This window comes from Heterodontus francisci, chromosome 8, assembly GCF_036365525.1.
Source record: "Heterodontus francisci isolate sHetFra1 chromosome 8, sHetFra1.hap1, whole genome shotgun sequence".
Lineage (NCBI taxonomy): Eukaryota > Metazoa > Chordata > Chondrichthyes > Heterodontiformes > Heterodontidae > Heterodontus > Heterodontus francisci.
The window spans coordinates 99596113-99615748 of NC_090378.1; the positions used below are offsets into that span (position 1 = coordinate 99596113).

Sequence of the window (19636 nt, forward strand, 5' to 3'; positions counted from 1 at the left end):
AAAAAATAATTAGCAAGAGTAGACTGTATGGATAAGTTGAACAAACCCCAGCATTTGAATTAGAGATGGAAGAACGTTGGATTTGTAGTTTCTGGGAATTCAGAGTTGATTTTGCTCAGTGGTTTATTTTGTGGTATGCTGTTTCCCATGTTAGTTTATTCTATGTGAAACATAGGTGGTTACTTTTGTAAAAAAAAAAGTTTATAGAACAGGTGGTAGAAGCAGATTCAATATTTTTCGAAAGGAAATTAGATAAATACTTAGAAATATAGGATGGTACAGCATAGAAGGAGTCCATTTGGCCCACTGTACCTATGGTCTTTGGTAGGACTATCCAATTAATCTCACTTCCCTGCTCTTTTCCCCATAGCTCTGTAAATGTTTTACCTTAAAGTATTTATCCAATTTGAATGTTACTGTTGAAACTGCTTCCAGTTCTAGGCAGTGCATTCCAGATCACAATTTGCTGTGTGTAAAAAAAAAAGTTTCTTCATGTGGCTTCTGGTTCTTTTGTGATAAAAATCTGCGTTCTCAAGTTACTGACGGTTCTGCCACTAGAAACAGATTTTTCTTATTTACTCATGATTTTGAACATCTCGATAAATCTCTTGATTTTTTTCTGCTCAAACCCCAACTTCCCTATCACGTAACTGAAGTCCTTCATCCTTGGCACCATTCTAACACACCTCTTCTCTACCCTTGTCAAGGCCTGAAATTGAACTTGAAAGGGAAAATGGATAGATTTCTGTTAGACAAGGGTATTAAGGGTTATGGAACCAAGACGGGTAGATAGAGTTGTGATGCCGATCAGATATGATTTTAATTGAATTGGGGTACAGGCTCGATGGGCTGAATGGCCTATTTCTGTTCCTTTGTTCCAGGTTGAGCAACACTGTGAATGCTATAATTAGCCTCCGTGTCCTCAGGCTCGAGATTGGAGTTTGAAAACCTGTATGGGAACTCTACTGGAAGAGCACATTGTAACATTCCCTAAATTACAACAATAACAGCACAGAAGTACTTTATTGACTGTAAAACACTTTGGAACGTCCTGAGGTCATGGAAGGCACTGTACAAATGTGAGTTTTATTCTCTTATATTGATTTTTACAACGAAGAACAGGCTCGAGAGGCTCTCGTAGCTCTTTTATCGCTCTGTGTAAATGCCTTTGTTTGGCTTCTTCCCCTCGCCCTCCCCATCTCTCTTGAAGACAGAATTTTTGCTGGACCACAGTTCTGCCTTCATCAGTTGCACTTTGGTACTTCTCCCAGGTAACCATTCTTTATAAGTAATCCCAACGAGTGGTGTGGGGACGACATCACAGCTGAGCTTCCTGTACTGGCATAATTATGTAAATGTTAGGTCAGGATTGCAGTTGAGCTTTTTTTTTTAAAGCTTTTCCTCTCCTATATTCAACCTGGAAGAAGGGCAATGCCAGGCAGGGTTGGTAATTGGTAGTTTTAACTCTTCTATACAAAAGCACAGGTTGCTGAGACTGATAGGAGTGACCTGCTTGTCAAGATGTGTTCTCTGCAAGGTCTTTCAGTGTGGCCAGCCACCACCCTACTGAAATTTACTAGCTCTGCTTCCAAATTTTCCATCCCTTATTTTGAGAAGGAAGCGTGAGTGTGGTACAATTCTAAAGGAGGTCCAGGAGCAGTGAGACTTGGGGGTTCAGATACACAAATCTTTGAAGGTGATAGGAAAGTTGGGAAGGCTGTTTTTTTTTTAAAAAGCATACAGGATCCCTAGCTTTATAAACAGAGGCACAGAGTACAAAAGCAATGGAAGTTGTGCTAAACCTTAATAAATTACTAGTTAGGCAATTCTTAGCACTACATTTTGGGAAGGATGCTTCTATTGTGGAATGACGAAAGAAGCTGGGTTGTTCTCCTAAGAACAGAGAGGGTTAACAGAAGATTTAATAGAGGCATTCAAAATGATGGCAGACCTTGATAGACTAAATAAGGCGAATCTCCTTCCACTGGCAATGGGATCGGTAACCAGAGGAGACAGACTTAACATAATTGGCAAAACAGCCAGAGAGGGGATGAGAATTTTTTTTTAAGCAGCAAGTTGTTCTCTGGATTGCACTGCCTTAAAGGTTAGTGGAAACATAAAAGAATTGAGCAAAAGAAATAGAAAAGCTTTGACTAAGTAAGTAAATACTAGCAGATTGCTGAAGTGTTGCTTACAGTGAATTGAAGGATTCGCTGTTCTATGCAATGTAATGTAGAATTTATTTGGATTACTGATTTATGATTTTTATTAGAGTATTGTGGAATTGTTAGTTGTATCTTTGTGCATTCAAATTCTTGATTATTTTTGTTTTGCTAATGTATTTAGTGTTAATATCTTGCCTGTTAAAGTTCAGAATAAAGAGGAAACTGATGGGAAGATGCTGCAAGTTCAACATAGATAGGAGATGTATCAAAGTAGTTGATGGAGGATGAGTGACATGTTATTCGTGTTCGAAGGGTGGTGCAGGGATATAGAAGGTAGTGGATGGTCACGGTAGGGTGAGAAGAGGGGTGTTGGAGTAGTTGGGAGGAGGATACTTTGTTGATGGAGTAGTGGGATAGGATCCTGATGTTTAGGAGTCCTCAGTGGTTGGTTGGGAATGTGGAAGTGATGCCTGGGTTCTGGCAATGGTGTGAAGGTGGTCTCGGAATATGGGAACACTGGCATGGTAAAAGCAAGGGTTGGGGTCAATGGGAGGAGGTGCACTGTGGGATATATTTGTGCCTGTGACCTGGGAACTAGCTAGAAATACCTTAGTATTACTAAACACACACACATTCCAATGGTCAAGGCATTAAATGCAACTTAAAAGCCTGTTCTCAGGCATGGTGGCATTGTTCTCTCACTGCAAAACCAGGAGGAAAGTGGGTGTGTGGGTAGTGACATTGGAAGGATGGAAGGGCAGCTCAGGGCACCATGGGGCACTCTACAAGTCACCTGTTTCATTACGGTTAGTCTCGGGTAGGGATGGGAGTTGCTGTAGAGCACAAGTCCACCAGACTTGGAGACTGAGCTGGGAGACCCTATTTGAAGCTATAATGTATAAGTACATTTTTATTTAGTGCATTGCTAAGGGAGGACTGCACTGCAGGATGCGTCATTTTGTGGATGAGAAATCCAGGTGCTGTCTGCCCCTCTCAAGTGAACGTTAAAGACCCCTTGGCATTACTCGAAGAAGAGCACGGAAGTTCTCACCAGTGTCTGAGCCAAAGTTTATTCCTCAAGTAGATTTCATTGCTGTTTGTGAGAGCTTGCTTTGTGCAAATCAGCTACCGCATACAAAAGAAAAGGCAATATAGTAACAATCCTGAGCCTCAACATAAAAAGGGTTAAGGTGTTAAATGAAATTTTAAACACAGCACACTAAGTGTGCTGCTGCTGCTTTTACAATATGCCCTTTGGCACTGTTCATGAAGGGGCTTGCCGATGTCTAAACAGACTGGTGCCTCCATAGTTGGTTAGTATGTTAGCATGAACATTTGCCAAAGGATTTAAATACAGTAGTTTGTTCATGATTTCTGGCACTTGGGATTATTGCATTAAATTATTGTTGCCAAAACCCGATTCCATGACTTGCCAATTTGTCTAGTCGTTCACAAAGTGCCCCTGTAAGGAACAGCTGCAGTGTGTTCTGAGCTGATGTTGTGGCTCCCATAAAAGGATTTCCCACTCTGATGTGCAAGACACCACCAGGTAGATAATGCAGCCTGACTTGACTACCTTTCATTCTCCCTTAAACACTCTCACTTCCACCAGAGATGAAGCATTTTTAGGGTTCTGTGGCTGCTCTGTCTATTCATGGAAATCACTTTTTAAAAATAAATGAATAAACTGCACCAACTGCTGTGCCTGTGCGCTGCATGTCAGCACAAGTATAATTTTGAAAAGTTTTAAAACCAAGGGCATGTTTACTGCTGGGATGAAAAGCTGAGTGCCAGAAAGTCCTCCTAAAATCATTTCAGCTGCATGAGGTACAGGAGTGGGGAATGCTTGAGTTAGACTGGAGGCTGTTGGCCTGGCAGTAGCCTTGTCTTTTAGTTGGCATACAGAATCACAGAATTGTTACAGCGCAGAAGGAGGCCATTCAGCCCATCGTATCTGCACCGTCTCTGCAAAAGAGAAATTCACTTAGTGCCATTCCCCTGCCTTCTCTCCGTAACCCTGCACGTTCTTCCTTTTCATATAACAGTCTAATTCCCCTTTGAATGCTTCAATTGAACCTGCCTCCACCACACTCTCAGGCAGTATGTTCCAGACCGTAACCACTCGCTGTGTGAAAAGGTTTTTCCTCATGTCAGCTTTTGCTTCTCTTACCAATTACTTGAAATCTGTGCCATCTAGTTCTCTATCCTTTCATGAGTGGGAACAGTTTCTCCCTATCTACTCTGCCCAGACCCCTCATGATTTTGAATACTTCTATCAAATCACGTCTCAGCTTTCTCTTCTCCAGGGAAAACAGACCTAACTTCTCCCATCTATCTTCATAACTGAAGTTCTTCATCCCTGGTATCATTTTCGTGAATCTTTTCTGTACTCTCTCCAATGCCCTCGCATCTTTGCTAAAGTGCGGCACCCCAGCTGAGGCTGAACTAGTGTCTTGTATAAGTTCAACATAACTTTCTTGCTCTCGTACTTTATGCCTCTGTTAATAAAGCCTCAGATACTGTATGGTTTGTTAACTGCTCTCTCAACCAGTCCTGCCACCTTTAATGACTTATGCACATATACACCCAAGTCCCTTTGCTCCTGCGCCCCCTTTATAATTGTACCCTTTATTTTATATTGTCTCTGCATGTTCTTCCTACCAAAATGAATCACTTCACATTTCTCTGCATTGAACCTAATCTGCCACCTGTCTGCCCATTCCACCAATTTGTCTGTCTTTTTGAAGTTCTACATTACCGTCCTCACAGTTCACAATGCTTTCAAGTTTCGTATCGTCTGCAGACTTTGAAATTGTGCCCTGTACACCAAGGTCTAAGTCATTTAATATATATCAGGAAAAGCAAGGGTCCCAACACTGATCCCTGGGGAACTCCACTACAAACCTTCCTCCAGCCCGAAAAACATCGAACCATAGAAAAGTTATGGCACAGAAAGAGGCGATTCAGCCCATTGTGTCTGCGCTGGCTGAAAAACTAGCTGTCCAATCTAATCCCACCTTCAAGCACCTGGTCCATAGCCTTGTAGGTTACAGCACTTCAGGTGCAGGTCCTGGTACCTTTCTAAATGAGTTGAAGGTTTCTGCCTCCACCACTGATCTGGACAGTGAATTCCAGACACCCACCACACTCTGCGTGAAAATAGATTTCCTCATGTCCCCTCCAATCCTTCTATCAATCACCTTAAATCTGTGCATCTTTGAACTACTACTCTTTGTTTCCTGTCACTCGGCCAGTTCTGTATCCGTGTTGCTACCGTCCCTTTTATTCCATGAGCTATAACTTTGCTCATAAGTCTGTTGTGTGACACTGTCTCAAATGCCTTTTGAAAGTCCATGTACATCGCATTACCCTCATTAATCCTCTCTGTTACCACCTCAAAAAACTCCAGCAAGTTAGTTAAGCATGATTTTCCCTTAAGAAATCCATGCTGGCTTTCCTTAATTAGACCGCATTTGTTCATGTGACTATTAATTTTATCCTGAATTATTCTTTCCAGAAGTTTCCCCACCACAGAAGTTAAACTGACTGGCCTGTAGTTGCTGGACTTATCATTACACCCTGTTTTGAACAAAGGTGTAACATTTGCAATTCTCCAGTCCTCTGGCATCACCCCCGAGTCTAAGGAAGACTGAAAAATTATTGCTTTTGTACTCTGTGCCTTTGTGATTTCCACCCTCTGCATCCTTGGATGCATCTCATCCGGTCCTGGTGCCTTATCCACTTGAAGTACTGACAGCCTATCTAATACATACTCAGCAATTTTAAACCCTTCTAGTGTCTGAATTACCTCCTCTTTCACCTTGCCTGGGTTGCATCTTCCTCCTTGGTAAAGACAGATGCAAAGTATTCATTTAATACTCAGCCATGTCCTCTGCCTCCATGCATAGATCTCCTTTATGGTCCCTAATCGGCACAACTCTTTTTTACTATTTATATGTCTCTAGAAAACTTTGGGATTCCCTTTATTGTTAGCTGTCGGTCTGTTTTCATGCTCTATCTTGGCTTCTCTTATTTGCTTTTTCACTTCCCTTCTGGACCTTCTATATTTAAACCTGGTTCTCAGTAATATTTTCTATCTGACATCTGTCATAAGCACACCTTTTCTTCTTTATCTTAATCTCTACCTGTTTTTATTCATTCGTGGGATGTGGGCGTCGCTGGCTAGGACAGCATTTATTGCCCATCCATAATTGCCCTTGAGAAGGTGGTGGTGAGCTGCCTTCTTGAACTGCTGCAGTCCATGTGAGGTAGGTATACACACAGTGCTGTTAGGAAGGGAGTTCCAGGATTTTGACCCAGCGACAGTGAAGGAAAGGCGATATAGTTCCAAGTCAGGATGGTGTGTGACTTGGAGGGAAACTTGCAGGCGATGGTGTTCCCATGCATTTGCTGCCCTTGTCCTTCTAGTTGGTCGAGGTCGTGGGTTTGGAAGGTGCTGTCTAAGGAGCGTTGGTGCATTGCTGCAGTGCATCTTGTCGATGGTAAATACTGCTGCCACTGTGCGTTGGTGGTGGAAGGAGTGAATGTTTGTGAACGGGCCGCCAATCAAGCGGGCTGCTTTGTCCTGGATGGTGTCGAGCTTCTTGAGTGTTGTTGGAGCTGCACCCATCCAGGCAAGTGGAGAGTATTCCATCACACTCCTGACTTGTGCCTTGTAGATGGTGGACAGGCTTTGGGGAGTCAGGAGATGAGTCACTCGCCACAGGATTCCTAGCCTCTGACCTGCTCTTGTAGCCACGGTATTTATATGGCTACTCTGGTTCAGTTTCTGGTCAGTGGTAGCCCCTAGGATGTTGATAGTGGCAGATTCAGCGATGGTAATGCCATTGAATGTCAAGAGGAGTTCGTTAGATTCTCTCTTGTTGGAGATGGTCATTGCCTTTTGTCATCCAAAGGGCTGTGGATTTATTTACCCTACCTTTCCCCTTCCAGGGAACATAACTTGACTGTGCCCGAACTATCTCTTCTTTGAAGGTAGCCCATTGGTTCAGCTACTGATTTTCCTGCCAACCCTTGACTCCAGTTTATTTGCCCCAGATCTGTTCTTACCCCATTGAGGTTAGCTTTCCTTCAGTTAATTTTCTTACTGTGGATTGTTCTTTGTCCTTTTCCATTGTCAACCTAAACCTTATGATACAATGCTCACTGACCCCTAAATGCTCTCCTCATGTCACTTGATCCACTTGGCCCACCTCATTCCCAAGAATCAGGTCTAGCAGTGCCTCCTTTCTCTTTGGACTGGAAACATACTGCTGTAGAAAATTTTCCTGAACACGCTGTAAGAACTCTTGCCCCTCACTTCCCTTTACACTTCTACTATCCCAGTCTATGTTTGGATAATTAAAGTCTCCCATTATAACTAACCTATAATTTTTGCACCTCTCTGTAATTTCCTTGCAAATTTGTTCCTCCACATCCTTCCCACTAGTTGGTAGCCTATAGACAACACCGAGCAATGTAACCACACCTTTTTTGTTCCTTAGCTCTAGGCAAATTGATTCTGTCCTCAACCCCTCTGGGGCATCCTTTTTCTCAAGCACTACAATGCTCTCCTTAATCAATACTGCCACCCTTTCACTTTACTTCACTCTTTATTCATGATCACAGTAAGACAAAGTTAGTACTACTCTATTGGCAGCTAAGGCTGTGAAAAGTGACTTTTGAAAACAAAAATTAGAATATTTTCAGGAATTAAATTATGCATTGAAAGATTCAGCTCCTGCTTACTGCAGTAAATTATGTATAATTTGACACTCCCCCCCCCCCCCCCCACCCCCTCCCCAGCAATCTATTTCTTTTTATGAATGCTAATTTGAGAAGATTCAACTTCATGAACTTAAATATGCAATTGTGGTAACGAAATGTTAAAACCCTTGGCACGTTTCACTGATCTAAAAATGTGTAGGTCCGGCATGTTAACAAACACTGTTCTGTGGTACATATGAATAAATCATGTGTTGAACAGTAAAGCTGTTGTGCCCCTTCTATTTAAGTAGTTGCATTGCCCAGGGGGAATGCAGTAGTTTAAAATAAGCTCCTGTATAATTTAGAGCGAAGTTGCCCAATGAGGGTTTGTGGACCTTTTTTTAACTTGTAGAATGTTGAGTGGTGTTATCAGTCCCAGTCTCAAGTTTGCTTTATCTGTCCTTTAAACTCTCATGGTGTACTGTCAGCCCAGTTTCAAGTATGTTTATCTATTTATTGTTCTATAGATTTCATTCTCAGTTATTTGTTCTTAAGATCATTAACAGCGTTACCATTCAGTACATAATCATCTCCTGCTGATCTTTGCCAATTCCACATTGACACTGTTGTTCAGATGCATGACTTCAGATTACTTCATCTTTTACTTCCTATTGTTAAGTGATAACTAGTTAAATTTGACTACTTGAAAATCTTTACAACAACTTGCATGGATATAGTGCCTTTAGCATAGTAAAACCTCTCAAGGGACTTCACAGCGTAATCAAACCATAGTTAGCACTGAAGCACATGAGATGTTAGGACAGATATCGGTCAAAGAGAGAGGTTTTTAGGAACATCTTAAAGGAGGCAAAAAAGTTAGAAGGATGGAGAAGTTTCAGGAGGGGATTCCAGAGCTTGGGGCCTAGACAGCTGAAGGCATGGTTGCCAATACTGGAGCAGAGAAGCAAAATGCTACTCACCATTAACTCTTCCTGGTCTGGATTCTGGTGTGTGTCCTATACATCAAAAATGAGTTTCCTGTAGCATTACAAATATGCTTTTTATCATGTGCAGTCTTTTTATAATGTTGTCTAATGTTGCATATTATAAAGCTGAATTGAATTTGAATGCTGCAAAGTATATGCAAAGTAACTTGCCTTTTCCTTTGGTGTCAAGAGCAAAAACATTTTCAAAGCTTAAAGAGGATTGCTTTTCATTAAAATAAATACTCCAGCACTTAAGAATCATAAAATGTTTTCTAAATGCAGGGTTAGATGAATAAACTGTAAATCTGTGTTTGTTTAGTTTTCTGGTTTGAAGTCCTCACTTCTTCATCTGAGCTTTTTGAAAACTACTCAACAAAGCTTTTTTTTAAAAATGGCTGCAGTCGTAAAGAAAATGTGGAACGGGAAGATATCACATTTTTGGAATTTGTAGATTCCAATGCACACAAGGATTTGCTATGTTATGTCTTGCCCAGAGTTTTTTTTAATTCATTCATGGGATGTAGGCATCACTGGCTAGGCCAGCATTTATTGCCCGTATCTAATTGCCCCTGAGAATGTGGTGGTGAGCTACCTTTTTGAACCGCTGTAGTCCATGTGGCGTTGGTACATCCACAGTGCTGTTAGGAAGGGAGTTCCAGGATTTTGATCCAGTGACCGTGAACGACGATATAGTTCTCAGTCAGGATGGTGTGTGACTTGAAGGGGAGCTTGCAGGTGGTGGTGTTCCCATGCGTCTGCTCCCTTGTCCTTCTAGGTGGTAGAGGTCGCAGGTTTGGAAGGTGCTGAATAAGGAGCCTAGGTACATTGCTACAGTGTATCTTGTAGTTGGTGTACACAGTTGGCACTGTGCGCCGGCGGTGGAGGGAGTGAATGTTTGTGAATGGGGTGCCAATCAAGCAGGCTGCTTTGTCCTGGATGGTGTCGAGCTTCTTGAGTGTCGTTGGATCTTTTATAAAATTTCTTCTATATTTTAGTTTGTGTAACTGTTAAGTTATTCTTCAGTTATTTAGTGTGTTGGACAGATTCCATCTTTCCCTCAGTTCAGTTTCGGGCAGCACACCTTAGGAAGGATATATTAAGCTTTGGTTGGGATAAAGCACACATTCAGCAGAATGATATTGGGCTTCGAGAATTAAATTATGGGGACGGGTGTATAAACTTGTAATCCTTTGCATGTAGAAAGTTCAGAGGTATTTAAAATGTTCAAGGGTTTGATAGGGTAGATACGGAGAAACTTATTTCCTCTGGTGGGGGTATCAAGAAAAGGAGGGCATAACCTTAAAGTTAGAGCAAGGCCATTTAGGGATGATATCAAGAAGCATTTTTTCGAACGAAAGGTCGAGAAATTGGGAATTCTGTCCCCGAAAAGGCTATGGATACTAGCATGATTGGAGCTTTCAAAACAAATAGACTGGGCCAGATTTTTTTGAATATGTAACGGTGTTTGATCAATATGCAAATTGGCCAGCAACTTATAGGTAGCAAGGAAGAATTAACCCATGAATTGTGAATCGCCACAAATTTCTGGTGGTTTTGTACCGCCCTGCCATTAGCTTTGCAAAAACAACATCTCTTGCTTAACCTCCCCATGATTTTCATGAAGTTGCTGCATTTGTACATTAGTTGTCCATTAACCTCACCACAGAAAGTTAAATCCTGCAATTGGTAAAAGGTTACTTAACACTGTTACTGTTGTAATTGTTCATGACTGCCAATTAGCCTCTCTTGCCCAGAAAGTAAAACATTTCTAAGTGAAACGTTTCGTTCCTTCAGCTTGTGAATTGTTTTAGGACATTTTTAAAATGTTAAATTTTTAAATGATTTCTTTTTCTTTGTCTCTTTTTTCTCTCATTCCATTCTTTCCCTTTCTTTCTGTACCTGATTTGACATTGAATTCACCCACTCTAATTCACCCTCCTCCTCTGCCCTTCCTCTGTTTATTTCTCAATTCTTCACTTTCATTGGTTAAGGAGTCACATTGTTTGTCCCATTGTTTACCAAGATCCCAGAAACCTGTTGCCCTCGCCATGCTATTTTCAGCTTGCACTTCCAGCAACTTTGTGGGCAAAGAACTTTAAAATCTAAATGTGCAATTGTAAGTCTAACTAACGGGGCATGCCACAAACTGCTCCCATCAGCAAAATCTGGCCTGTTTTTGTTATGCAGGGCTATCGAGGGTTATGGAGCAAAGACAGGTAAATGGAATTGAATGATGGCGCAGACTCAAGAAGCTGAATGCCTACTCTTCTTTGTGTTCCTTTAAGTATTTGACTGCTGTAACTAGAGAATCAAGATTAATATCTGTCTACAGTGGAGCATAGAATATCTACTTCAGAAATGCAGATGGTGATGATTATTAGCTGAATCATGACTGAATCATTGGCAGATAACCAAATTTGCAACGGATCTGTTAAAGCAAATCTAATGGAAAGCAATTCCAGACATGAAGAAATTATGACTGTTAGTTTGCGTACTGCAAAGCGTACATGGTTTCGAGAAAGGAGAGGATCACATTGTCCAAGTGATTCTGTACTTTGTGATGTTTGTGAATTAGTATTGGCACAACTGTTGTATATATATCTTACATTTTATTTGTTTTCTTTGCTGTGAGGTCCTTCAGTAAGCTTTCAAACCGAGTTTGACTGATTTATTCTTTCCTGTTAAATTGCCACTTATGATGCTTTTTTGAAAGATGGTTTTATATAGTATGGAGGGTATAAAGGAGGAGAAAAAGTAACATTCTCTTTAAAAAGTAAGGTGAGGCCACCACCAGCCTAATGGCTGAGTCTCCCACGTCTCTACTTGGAATTGGCAATAAAGCAGTTTTGATAAAACTGTAATGGAATGGAAGTTGCCTGACCAGAGGTGAAATTTGAGTGCATGTGCTTATTAAAAACACAAATGGATGAGACCACATGAATCTTTCAATCCTGCATTTCCATGAATCTATGCAGCCTGAAGTCCGTTGGTATTTTTATTTTATAATGAATATTTCAGAATAATGTACTCCATTTATCACAGTAACATGCTAACAATAGACATTTAACCACATTAAGATATCATTTGGCCCGTCATGTCTGTGCTAGTCTCATATTGTATTAAAAAAAAGAAAAAACTTGCATTTATATATCACCTTTTACAACCGCAGGATGCCCCAAAACACTTGACAGCCAATGATATAATTTTTGAAGTATAGTTACTATTGTAATATAGGAAATGTAGCAGCCAGTTTGCTCACAGCAAGCTCTTAGAAATGGCAGTGTGATAATGATCTGATCATCTGTTATAGTGAAGTTTGTTGAGGGATAGATGTTGGCCAGGACACCAGGAAGAACGCCTCTGTTGTTCTTGGAAATAGTGCTATGGGATCTTTTATATCCACCTGAAAGGGCAGACGGGGTTGAACATCTCATCCGAAAGATGGCACTGCCCTCCATGCAGTACTCCTTCAGAGTTGTGCTGAAATGTCAGCTTGGATTATGTACTCAGGTCTCTGGACTGGGGTTTGATTTGGCTTTGTTTCAATAGCTACTAGTGGTAATACATTCCATACTCTCATAACTTTTGCATAGTAATATTTTAGTGCTGTTCTGAAGTTTGTTCAGTCTTGATACTGATTCACCGATCCATGGAATTATTTCACATCTCAAATGTTTTTTCTGAACATTATTTTTAGATTTCCCCCCAACTTTTTCTTTGTTCCTGTGAATACAGTGCTAATTTTTCCAATTATGTCAATGTAACTGTATTTAGTTACTCTTGTTCCCATTCATTTTTGCACCATTTCGATAGCTCCAAAATCCCTTCTCTAATGGGGTGCCCAAAATTACGCACACTACTCCAGTTGTGGCCCAAATAGTGCATTGTATTCAATATCACTTTATTTCTATGTAATATCAATAATGTATTAAAAATTGAGATCTCTGTGCTTCTTGTCAAACTTTCTCAGTATAAATTAAGTGTTCAATAATAAGGGAAACGGATCATGGGTGGAATGATATAATTACAATGTGGCAAGTTTACATAGGTGGTTACCATTATAAATTTGGATGTAGGAATTTCCAATGGCAAATATAGAATTAAGCCAGAATATGATTTTAAAACAATGATTGAATTATATCTTCATGTCCCGGTCCAATTATCCTTATTCTCTATTCATGCTTCATTTTAGGACTATAATTTGTCTTGATGTCCAATGATACTGGAGATCGGCATTCTAATAAGTATATATTGTTACGACCAAGGCAGGAGTAATGCACTGTTCCACTACTCCACAGGTCATAGAATATCAAATAAAGTTTCCCACTGACCAAAGACTAGCCAAATTAAACACTGTATTTTCCCCTCCAGAATAAAGCACAACGCACCGATAACAACATTAACTATTTATTAGAAAATAAATAATAGGTCTTAACTACTAACAAGATAAATCTATCCATGAAAAAAAACCCTTATTCCCTTAACCCTCATGCGCGCACACACATACATTCAAAAAGAAACTATTAACTGGTTTCAAAAGGGGATTTTGGATTATAACTGTTTCTTCGGAATAGAAGGAATAATAAAAAAAAATTAAGGTTTGCGTTCTGTTGGGATGTTTTCGGTACGGTGAGGTGTCCCAGAGTCGAATAGTCAGATGCCACTTGAAGTCTCTCCAGGTGAGATTGGTGAACAGTCTGATGGGTAGGTGTTCACAGAAATTTAACTGCAGCAGGAGTCACGTAGGTCTTCCAACAGGGGTGTAGCAACACGTGTGCTTGGGTTTTGAAGCAGCAGTCTAGCAGTAGAAGAATTCTTCAGATTTCAGGATTTTCTGAGCACACCGCCGGCAGCAGGAATCTCACTGGATGCAAGAATTCTTCAGAGACCAGAGGCAACAGGAATCTGCCATCTTTCAAATGCAGGATTCCTTTTCAAGAGATGCGAGTCTCCTTTACAGAGAGTTAGCACTTTGGGTCTTTGCTTGACCTGCCTGTAGCCAGAGAGAAAAGATTTCAAATGCCTGCTCTTTGTCCAATTCGCATGCTTTTAAAGGGTCCAAAGTGGGAAAAAAGCACCTTCCTGAATATGGCCACATGTCCAGACACACTGTCTCCCCTGGTTGCTCGAGCTGCTCTGAAGAAAGGTCAAACTCCTGTAATTTCCTTGAAACTGCTGACCTTCCTGTCCTTTTACAAGTTTAACTACCTTTCAAAACACCCATAAAGTTCAACTCTTTGTTCTAAACTTCCATCAAAACATTGCTGGAATTCCAATTATTTTTGCAGGTTGTCTTTCACTGAGCAACATCCTTTTTTCAGTTTTTTTGAAACACACAGATGTCCAAGATTTTAGTACAAAAAATAAAATATTTTGTGACAATATATGTATCTGCCTTTTTTAATTTGCTTCTAAAGATTTGTGTATTTCCCCCTGTTTTTCACTTTTTTCACTTCTTTGATGTTTATGCTGTTCAGGAGATATTTTTGTTCTCCTGTTCTGTTTCCCAAATTGTACAGCGTCACATCTGTTCCCCAGTGAACTGCATTTACCACATACCTGACCCCTCACACAACTACTTCCAATCTCCTGCACTTTTTACTCGCTGCTTCTTCTTCCCCTTAATTTGCCCTTGTCAGCAAATGTGTTAATCTTTCCATACCTATATCCAAATCAGTTATAATAAGCCTTTTTAAAATTTCTTACTAAATACAACAAGGGGTTGTTGAAGCAGCCATAAAGAAAGTTCTTTGAAGCACATTTTTGTACACTTAGGTATACTATTTTCTTTGTGCACTCTCTCTCTCTCTCTCTCTCTCTCTCTCTCTATATATATATATATATATATATATACATACAGTCCTATATGGAGCCAATATTTTTTTTTACTATTTAGGTAGTTGTGTCACCTCCAGGCGCATATCCATTGTCTCTCGAGATAAGGAGGCCCAAAAGAAAAAAAAAGAAAGATATGGAGCCAATATTTTTTTTTACTATTTAGGTAGTTGTGTCACTTTGATTACATCCAGTGCAAAAACTGTTTAGCTTCAGTACCTGTGCTGCATAACATTGAGAACAGAATGGCCTGAATCTTTGAGGATTGAAGTTATTGTATTAAGTCAGTAGCCCATACAGTAATATATGTCAACTCTGTAATGCAGAGTTAGTTCTCAAGCATTCACATGCATGTGGCTGGAATGGTAGCATTCCATTGGATAATTTAGTCTGAGACATAATGATGGAGAAAGAATTTTGAGATTTACACAAGTCAGTTACTGAGCACTTATTACTCAATTATTTTAGGTGTTAGCATTTGCTTGTCAAGTCTACTGAACAGTTTGTAGGAGCTTCACTTTGAAGTACTCCCTTGTGCAATGCAAACTGCTGAGTAGATCTTGTTGCAGCCAGGTGTAGAGGGGGTCTCAGGCTCCCCTCTTGCCCTTCGTCTTATTTGACTGCATCAGAATTTATTCCTTTTAAACAGTCGTTGTGCTTACCCCCTCTGAGTGTTTTACCTTTTTTTCTTTACTGTGACCTTGAAATAACCAGTTGGACAGGGTTTCTTGAGTTTAAACAAGAAAGAGGTAAGTTGATTATACTTAACACTCTAATCCCGATTTGAAGAAACTAAAAAATATGATACACATTCATATGAGAATCTCACACACAAATAGATTACAGAGGGAAAAATAGATTTACTGGTCGGATTAAAGTCCAGAATAAATGGAAGTTAAATACACAGTCTGTGAAGTGGATGATCCAGTAGTTCTTGCTGGTCAAAGTGCACTTTGTGGTTGGTCTGCTTTGCTCAGGGTTTTTCTGAAGGCAGAATTGTAGTTGGCGCTCTTCCCTTGGTTCCTGGCTGTAGCAGCCTGTAGGCTTGGAGGATCCATAGTCGTAGACGGTTTTCAAACTTGAAGTTTTCTTGGGAGAGAGAAAGAAAGGGAGGCCCACAGCTTTCTCTGCTGCTGTAGTCTCAGTTACTGCTTGTCTCTTTGCCCAAAGGAAACAAAACCAGCTGCCCCCAAGATGGACAGACAGTCACATGGTTGCTTCAGGTTTTCTGGAAACTTCTATTGAAATTCAAGGTTAGGAATTGGCTCCACATGCCCCAGGATGCCAATTTACACTTGGAGGGGGTTTGCTCTTTCAAAGTCAGTATGTCAGGATTGCCTTGACTGCTATGCTAATGAAGCCATTTTAGGTAATCCGATCACTTGAAGCAAGCCATTGTCCTGGCTGGGCTTGTTGGGCTTTTGTCTCCAGTTTAATCTCCTGGTATTTCAGATGCAAATTGCAGTGGCCATTTTGGCTGCTAATTTTTTTAAAAGTTACTGCAGGACTTTTTCCATTAAAAGTCTAATGTAAGTTTCCAACTGATGGAATTAATATTTCCCATTTGACATACAGGGTTTTCTTGGCAATCTCTTAACAAATTTAGCACTCTGCTGTGATGGTGCAGAGATGGTTCTATTGGATTGACGTGAAGGATACATAAAAGCACCTTAAGTTGAACAGTACATAACCTATAATTGTAGTTATTAGCATATCTCCTAAGGCTATACTCTTACACAAGTTTCAGGCAAAGGCTGAGTGAGACCTGTTGGGGGGGTGCGGGGGCGGGTAGGGGGACCAAGACTGATTTGAGAGTTCAGTTATGTACGGCAGCAAGTAGGCTGGATGTGATTGATCCATGTGAAGTTAATTATCAAGAATTTGCTTAGCATTGACCAGTTATACATTCTGTAACAGTGCTTCTCAACATTTTTAGGTAGGGAACTTTGAATTGTGGATACACTTGAAATATTCTGCAAAATTATAATTTTCAAAGCATAAAGGCAATTTGAACGCAATTTAATTTTTGTAATTCCATGCCAGAAACTTGAGTGGAAAAGTCTAGGCTGATACTCCAGTGCAGTACTGATAGAGGTACTGTCTTTCAGATGAGACATTAAGCCAAGCCCCCCTGCACACCCCCCCAGCGCGCTCTCAGGTGGATGGAAAAGTTTGCAAGGCATTATTTTGAAGAAGAGCAGGGTAGTTGTCCCTGGTTAATACTTATCCCTCAATCAGCATCACAAAAAACAGACTATGTGGTCATTGCTGTATTGCTGTTTCTGGATGCTTGCTGTGTGCAAATTGATTGCAGCATTTCCTACATTACAACCCCTCAAAAGTACTTCATTGGTTGTAGAGTGCTTTGGGGTGATCTGAGGTAGTGAAAGGCGCCATGCACATGCAAATCTATTTTCTTTTTAATCTGAATTTTAAGTGAAGACTGAGTCTGCACCATAAATAATTTTCAAAGCCAGTTGAATTAGTTATTTATAGAACAAAGCTCAAAATGTAAAACTATTACAAAGATATTACATATGGTCAAATATTTCTTAATCATGCTTCCCTATCTTGCACTGCTGTCTTACAGAATATATTGTCACTCTCACCAGTTCAGATTATCTTTATGACACTGCCGTGGATTATCAAACAAAGTAATTTTACAATTGTTGCCCTACTGACGTGCTAGCATAATGCTAGTGTTAAGGCAGAGGAATTCTAGAGATCAAGAACAATACAACAATATCAATACAGGGAGAGAAGAGAGATAGATGGTTCTGTTTTAAAAGATCTACAAGAATATGTAAACTAACCCAACATTTTAAGAATCCTGAAAAACTGTAAACTTGTTTTTATAAACTGTAACTCGGTTAATGTCCTGTTCTGTTGCTCATGTTGAAGCAGGGAAGTTTCATTCATTCACATTGGCCCAGATTTTGTGCTAGTAATAACAGTGAGGCTAGCAGTGCTCACAGTTATTTGAGTAAATCGGATAGCAACTTCTGTCATTCGCACATCCACAGTTAAACACAGAAATCAGGAAGTTGTTGTCCGAGTTGCCCTGATCCTACAGAAGCTTTGCTAAAGCTATCTCATCAAGAGACTTGGTATTGGAACACATGAAAGGGTGTGAAGTTGCTGTACTTGGGTGAGAGATACCCACTAAAGACACCAGAAAATGTTAGGGCATGTTCATTCCAGTGTGAGTGAATTTTTAATGGCGAGTTAAGTCTTAATTCCTCTCAAGCAACCTCTCTGGCACTTAAAATTCATTTTTACAAATGTAGAGTCTCATTCTTGCAGATTTAATTATTGTTTGACATATAATTTTTTTCACTCTTTTATCCCTCTCTCTTAATCCCATCTTTCCCTCCTCATTTCGCTTTTTGTACATGATTTGAAATTGAATTAACAATTGTAACTAACACTTCCTGGTTTACACACTGCATATCTCAATAAGGATTCTTAAATTTAATTGGTTAAGGAGACACTGATTGCATATTCTCTGTAGAGGGCGCCACATTGTTTTGGATTTCTAATAATTGCAAGTTCCAGTGCAAACGTCCATAGAAACTCTGTAGTCAAATGTAAACATAGTGAATGGCTCGTAGCATTCATTTGCCACTGACCCCAAAATCTGGGCCTGTCTCTCTCTCTCTCTCTCTCTCTCTCTCTCTCTCACATACAGTGTGTAGAAGTGCAAACTCTTGACCCTTTCTCATCTACCCTTCTCTGTGCCCTAATCTTTTCTTGATTCCTGGGTTGCAACACTGGTGAGATGTATCAGTCATTGAAAATTCGCTCCTGTTATATGAAGAAAGAAGCTAGTTCATTGGCACACATATTGGAATCCTGTGTGGTGGCCTGTGAGTCACCCAGCTGAGTGGCAATTTTTTGTTTGCATGGCAAATGGACTGCTATGATGCTGTTTAGATCAGAGCTGTTAATTTTTGGTTTCCTGATGGGAGCAGTTAGCTGGCTAGGTGGGGGTAAGTAAGAGAGCAGAGCAGTGAGTACAGTGAGAGCATGTGATGTTCAGAAGCTTGGTGAGGTACGATTCTGTATTTACAGGTGAGTTTGATTTTTATTGTGTTCGTGACTTTTCTATTTAGCAGTATATAGTGAAATGGCAAAGCGATTTGAGTGCAGAAGTAAAAATGTCTTGCTGCAGTTGTATTGAGTATTGTGTACAGTTTTGGTCTCCTTATCTAAGGATAAAGATGCCATAGAGGGAGTGCAAGGGAGGTTCACCAGACTAATCCCTAAGATGTCTTATGAGGAGAGATTGAGGAAACTGGGCCTGTATGCTCTCTATAGAGTTTAGAAGAATGAGAGGTGATCTCATTGAAACTTAAAAATTTTTTACAGGGCATGATGGGGTGGATGTAAATAGGATGTTTCCCCTGGCTGGTGAGTCTAGAACCAGGGGACGTAGCCTCAGAATAAGGGGTAGGTCAATAAAGACTGAGATGAGGAGGAATTTCTTCAGTCAAAGGGTGGTGAATCTTTGAAATTCACTACCCCAGAGGGCTGTGGAAGCTCAATCATTGAGCATGTTCAAGAGAGAAATCAATAGATATCTGGTTACTAATGATATCAAGGGATATGGGGATAATGCGGGAAAGTGGCGTAGAGGTAGATGATCAGCCACAATCTAATCGAATGATGGAGCAGGCTTGATGGGCTGAAAGGCCTCCTCCTGCTTCTATGTTCCTATAACCACCATACAACTTGGTTATATATCTTGAGGTCTGAGCAAGGTCCTGGATTTGATCCCAGTTCTCTGCACATGTTACTGTTGTTAGCTGGGGAAGTGTGAGGTAGGTTTCTAGTTAGCCTTGATGTTCCCATGGCTAGATGGGTAAAATAAGTTAGGGTCCTCACTTCCAATTGTTCATTAATCCCACTTGAGTGGATACATGTGTGTGTATGCACTGATGTGGA

At 40.3% G+C, this 19636-nt stretch overlaps 1 protein-coding gene across 3 annotated transcripts in view; it reads left to right on the forward strand.

The window, feature by feature from the left end:
- The window catches only part of LOC137372580 (uncharacterized protein C1orf21-like), a 279366-nt gene that overhangs the window by 36607 nt on the left and 223123 nt on the right, over positions 1–19636 (forward strand). Inside the window, exon 2 of one of the 3 annotated variants that reach the window (XM_068036519.1) lies at positions 882–1079. The exons of the other annotated variants lie outside the window; for them this stretch is intronic. The gene's annotated coding sequence lies outside the window, so the exon portion shown is untranslated. The remainder of the gene's footprint in view (positions 1–881; positions 1080–19636) is intronic. 3 annotated transcript variants of the gene reach the window in all.